Source organism: Bidens hawaiensis, unplaced genomic scaffold (genome assembly GCF_021521415.1).
Source record: "Bidens hawaiensis isolate Kalapana, Puna unplaced genomic scaffold, B.hawaiensis_p1.1 tig00002306_1, whole genome shotgun sequence".
Lineage (NCBI taxonomy): Eukaryota > Viridiplantae > Streptophyta > Magnoliopsida > Asterales > Asteraceae > Bidens > Bidens hawaiensis.
Genome location: NW_027491123.1, coordinates 779,454 through 785,898, shown reverse-complemented (window position 1 = coordinate 785,898; position 6,445 = coordinate 779,454). Strand labels below are relative to the sequence as shown.

The window sequence follows — 6,445 nt, the reverse complement described above, 5'->3', positions numbered from 1 at the left end:
TGGTTACACACCAGACTAACAAATAGTTCAAGGCTTGATTATCGACAACAATCTACTCACAAGAACTCATAATCCAGAAATTTACAACTTTTACTAATCTTTCTTAAAAGAAAAACAGTATTTAAAAAAATATATAATTTCACTTTTTAAAATTATGTGATTTTTACGTTGTGGATCCATGGGCATAACAAATGAAAACAGATTAAAAAAAATACTTTACTTAAAATCAACAGTTTATAATTAAGTAGGATAATTATATTATTCCACCAAACAAAATACGATACGAAGCATCACAATGAAAACATTTCAAATGCTAAGGTGATTAATGAGATATAAAGCATTGCTACTCATCCTTGCAATCCTCACTATGCCATTCTTGATCTTCTTCTTCACCGCCGGACTAACTTCTTCATCGGATATCCCATCTGTGCACGAGTACTCATCAGTTATAGCCGCACTAGTCCACGTCTGCGCATTAGAAATCGCAAACCTCTTGTTCTTAGCTGATTCAATGCTCGAGACCGCAGTCAGCGAGTCTTTAATTTCACCAATGGAGTCCTGGATATCTCCAATGCAGTCTTTCAAGACGGCTGTATCACCTTTGGTGATGCTCTTGGCCTTGGCTAGTTGGGAGATGGTGGAACGGGTGGTAGAGGCGGATTTGAGGGTGACCGAGAGGGCTTGTTTTACGAGCTTAAGTTGGTTTGATTTGATGGTGGTGGCGTAAGGGAGGAGGGTGGTTAAGCATACGGATGGGTACGTGGTGGTGTTGCATGATGTTTTGATGAAATTGTTGTAGTTTTTAGTGGCGGGGCTGGTGGATGATGATGGAGTCGTGGCGATCGCTGTGGCGATGAATGTGAGAAAGATAAGTGATAAGAAATTGGTTTGATCCATTGTTGCTTTGTGATTGTTATTTGTGATCTAGAGTGGTGATGATAATGAGACATTTGGTTATCAATTTATAGGGACTTCGGATTGTTTTTGATAATATTTGTGTCATAGTTGACCTAAAAACAGTTAGTAATCATTTTTGGGTTCATCACAAGAAAATATAAACAATTCTAGCTTCGTCATAAAGAAAAAGAAATATACTTAATTAAAAGAGCAAATTTGGTATTTTATTCATGTTTTCTCTGTAAATTATTTGTTAAACTTTCAAGAGTATTATTCAAATATCTTAAACGGATTGAGCTTTCGAGGGCATCATAAAAAATATTTCAATATGTGAACTAAATGGTCATTTTCGTTGAAGATAGAAAAGAGAAACATATAACTCTTTTCTATATGTTGACTAGTGTATCTCGATACGGTGAATTTAGCCAGTATTTCATTTGAAGGATTCGTTGGCTTAAAATTTAAACCAAATGGTCATTTTCGTGAGCTAAACGTCTTTCAAACCGTAATCCATGATTGATAACTAGTTTGACGATTGACATGTTCATAATCTGCAAAACTTACATAACCAATTATGTAATTACTTTATTCTTATGTTATTTTTTATGTCTAACTAACAATCAAAGTTTAAATACAGTTGATAAAATATAATTAGATAAATGTATCTATGATTACTAGAATGTCAACATTATATTTTAGAATCGTTTCCATGTGCAAATATAAGTACAGCTAGAACACCATGTATAATCATTCTCTTCTGGATTAATCTAATTCTTGTTATTCGTTAATTTGTTAATAAATATATGGATATATGATTTACATTGAAATCAAATTCTTCAAAATAGAGTTTTTACATTTTGAAAAGAAAAGAAATTAAAAACTATAATCCTTTATTGTTTTTTTTAATAACGCTTTTTTTCGAGTCTGGGTTTGATGTTGTTCAACCTTCGTCAGTTCTTTGAGGCTTCAGATTCGACTCGAAAATCCCCGTAAGCAAACCCCAACAACCGGGTAAAACTGGCCCTCAACGTAGACGCCGACAAATTGAAAATCATTTACCACTATTTAAATTTTTATTTTTATTCATCAAATCAATCTTATCTAGAAAAACCATTAACCACTCTTTATATTTTTATGTTTTATTCATCAAATGATTCATACCACTCTTATCTACAAAAAACCATTAACCACTCTCTAGTTTGTTATATATTCATCAAATCACTCTTACCTAGATGACTTATGGGTATATATGTGCCGGTTTAGTTCGGTTTTAAGCATTAACCGAAACATTTAGTCATTGGAGTCTATTACCCTATTGGTTTCTGGTTAGTCATTTTGGATTTTTGAAGCTGGTTTTGTTTGTTTTTGGCTTAAGACTTTAAAAGATAAACTCATTTCAAAAACTTTATAGCTTAGACTCAAATTTAAACCAAAATAGTCTATCAAATATTCTTCTTCATCATTATATGTTTAAATGAAGTTTTTTTAATCAAAAGTGAACGCATTTGTATATTTGGACTTCTAACTTGTATGTCATCAATGAACATGCAATACATATATTTTGAATACATATATACAATATATGACAAACAGTGAAAGTTAAGGATAAAACAAGATTTTTCTCATTGATTTTCTTGATATTTGTAAAAATACAATGGGCCTACCTACGGATTAATACAAATCAATTTTGAATATACAGCATAGAGGTGCACAAATCGGGTTCACCTTGAAAACCCGAACCGGTTCGGAACTGGTTTTTTTCACACCGGGTAGAAAATGAAACCGGTTCCAGTCAGGAACCGGTTCGGTTCCCGACCCGAACCGATGCCCGGAAATGCAAACTTTTAGGAACCGGGTAGGTTGGAACCGGAACCGGTTTTTACGTAAAAACCGGTTCCACCGGTTTTTTTTGAAATTTAAACATTATAGCCGTTAGGAACCGGTTCCAACGGCTATATAGCCGTTTTTGACCGTTGGAACCGGTTTTTTAACTATAAATAGGTTATCTTCTTTTTATAAATAGCAAGGTTTGTTTGTGTACTTGTTAAACCACTCCCAAAACTATAAAACACACTCCAAACCACAATTAACCTTAAACCGACAACAAATGGCAACCAATGATGACGTTGTTATGGTGATCGAAACAACAAGATGCCCCGATGTTTGGGTTCATTACGATTTGTGTCTCATGACCGACTCACATGAGTTGACACGTTGCAAATATTGCTCGAAGTTTCTTAAAGCAGCGTCCAACTCGACATTACGAAAACATACGAATAAGTATTGTCGAGAGAAAAGAAGAATGGAAGCTAAAAAAACGGAAGTGGGAGAGTCGTCCGACTCTACAACCCAAAAATAAGTATTCCCGGATTAAAACGACGGACTTTGTTTTTTATGTTTTAGTTGTTATGTTTAGTATCGTTTATGTTTTAATAATGTTTGTAATAGTTATTTTTTAGATGAATAAAATGTTCGTCGTTATTAAAAAAGTAACAAACCATTAATCATGAGTAACAAAAGTAATTATAATAAAACAAATCAAAACTAAATATTAGTTGAACAAGTTACAAATAATTTTACCAAAACAAATAATTACAACTCTTCTTCGTCTTCATTCTCGTCTTCACCCTCGTCTTCGTTATCGGAAGAAACCCCGTCCTCCGCCTCCTCATCATGAATATGACGCTCTATTGGTATTTCGTCTTCAAAGTTCGCCTTGTGTTGTACACGATCCACCGCATCCAAATGGTCCTTTAGGCAAATGCAAACCTCTAGAGACTCGGGAGTTAGTTTTGTTCTTCGCATAGATAACACCCTCCCACTAAGAGAAAAAACCGATTCGGAAGCAACCGTTGAGGCTTGTACGGCAAGCAAATCACGAGCCATGGCGGATAGAATGGGAAATTCGTTTTGTTTACCTTTCCACCAAGCCAACAAATCAATATTGCGAATTTCGTCGACCGTTGCGCCCTCAACATAGTTTGCTCCACTATATCGACCAAGTTCGCTACTTGGTGTGTTTCCTCTTTGCCTCTTAGATGCCGATTCACGAATCTCATTCATCAAGTTTATAAGTGGGTCATTGCACGGCCTACCAGTTGTTGTTTTTTTCATAAAAGACGATCTCGTGCTTGGACCATACATTTGAAAATAATGGTCATAAAGGTCTTGAAGGTTTTTGTTGAACTTGTCCTTCGCTTCCGTCGACAACTTCGGGTCAATCTCGTGCATACCTAAGTTGTCGAATATTTCCTCAATCGTTGTTTCAACCCCATTAACATTCCAATAGGGGTTTAATGCGGCGGCACAAGTAAAGACCGGCGGTATGATTTCAAAATATTTTATGAACTTTTCTTTCATCACCGCAACAATATTTTCGAAGAGTTTGTTCTTCTCCGCAAAGCTTTTAAAAACACAAGACATATAGTACAATTCTTGCAAAACCCAACAACTAGTAGGGTAATAGACTCCCGATAATTTTGTTGTTGACTATTTGAACACATCAAGATACTCCAACAAATAACCGACTTGGACCCAAACACTTTCCGGAAACATATCGGCCTCGCGTTCTTCAACAAGATTGTTATGAAAAGCTTGTAAAGTTTGGCGTTGGGCAAAAGCACACTTTAACATATGACAAGTTGAGTTCCAACGGGTTGGAACGTCCCAATTCGGCCCCAAATACTTTCTTTCAACCGACTTGCAATAGTTCTTATATTCAAGATGTCTTCTTTTACCACTTTTGAAGACATCTTGTAACATAAGTCTAAAGTATTTTAAATCATCACAAATGTGTTCATTGTCAAGACCTATTTGGACAACCAAGTTGATGATATGTGCAACACATCGGACATGAAAAAAATCCCCGAAACAAGGTGGTGAATATTTAATGATAAATTTTTCAGCCGCCTTAGTATTGTTTGAAGCGTTGTCAAACGAAATCGAAAATATTTTATTTCTCAAGTTGTAAGTCGTTATAACTTCATCAAGTAATTCAAACAATTTTTCGGCGGTATGTGGGAACGGGAAGTTTTCAAAAGCGATGGTGCGTTTCATCAATTGCCATGTCACCGGATCAACCCAATGAGCGGTGACACATATGTATGATTCGGGCAACCCGTGTGGTGCCGACCAAACATCGGTAGTTAAACTAACCATGGCTTCTAAAGAATGAAAAGACTCGATTAACTCTTTTTTTGCACACTCCCACAACCTGATACAATGACGTCTTAAGGTAGTACGACTTACATGTGTGTATCTCGGTTGTAGAGTTTCGCGAATCAACGACGTCAACTCCGGGTCATCAAAGTGGTTAAACGGCAAACCTCGTTGAATAACGAACTTTGCCATTCTATCTTGAACTTGAGTCGTGTTGTAACGAAATAGTGTACCATCTTTACCCAAGTCAATTTGATCGGTCGCGCCAATCCCTTTCAACGCCTTGCAATATGGCTTCTCGATGTGTTTTCTCAAAGTAGAGTTGGAATCGTGCTTTAATATTGAACCACATAGTTTGCAACGAGCCTTTTGATAACCTTCGTCATCCACAATCAAATCCCAATTCTTCCATACGTCTTGGTTGCGGTTATGGTTGACTACCGTAACAACCCTTGGGTCCTCCGTAACAGGAACGGGGGCAACAAAAACACTCTTCTTAGCCTTGTTGTTAGTTTTTTTGATGGGTGCCATAATAATATTTAGTTGGATGGTCGGGTAAAGGAACGGGTTTGCTAAAGGAGTAGTATTGTAGTTTGTTTTTGAGTTTGGTGGTGAAACAAGTAATGGAAACAACTTATATATAGGTTTGGCCCAAAAACCGGTTCCAACGGCTATATTACCGTTGGAACCGGTTCCAACGGATCTATTGTCTTAAAAACCGGTTCCAACGGCTATATTACCGTTGGAACCGGTTCCAACGGCTAATTGGTGTTTAAAAAAACCTGTTCCAACGGCTAGTTTGACTTTTGTTTGACCCTTCAAAAAAACCCGTCGGAACCGGTTATTCCGGGTACGAACCAAACCGGTTCCAATTAAGAACCGGGTAGGAACCGGTTTGGAACCGGTACTGACATATAAATATGAGAACCGGGTATGATTTTCGGGTACAAAAATACCCAAACCGGGTATTGTTCCAACCGGGTTGGAACTGGAACCGGTTCCGGTTCGGTTCCACCAGTTAGGTTCCGGAACCGGTTTTTTTGTGCACGTCTAATACAGCATATGATAAATACAGACACGATATATGAGAAAGGCAATGGGCCAAATTATGGATAAATGCAAATCTTCTTATTAATCCAGCCCACATAAGCTCAGTGTATACAAAACCGGTTTTAAACTCAAACTGAACCAGTTTTAAACTCAAACATATTCGGTTTCTCTGATCTGCCATATCCTTAGTTGATGGCCCACATTTGGTTGCTACCTTCACGGCTTCAACCGGGTCAATAATATTATTCACGGTAATGCTCAAAAACCGCACCGAAACCGTGCATTAGTAGGATAGCAGGAGTCTCCAAGTTGTATGTTTAGGCTTCTTATTGCTTATAAG

At 37.0% G+C, this 6,445-nt stretch overlaps 1 pseudogene; it reads right to left on the bottom strand.

The window, feature by feature from the left end:
* Positions 1–306: 306 nt before the first annotated feature.
* LOC143615586 (pectinesterase inhibitor 4 pseudogene) lies at positions 307–1,007 on the bottom strand (annotated as a pseudogene).
* Positions 1,008–6,445: the final 5,438 nt, after the last annotated feature.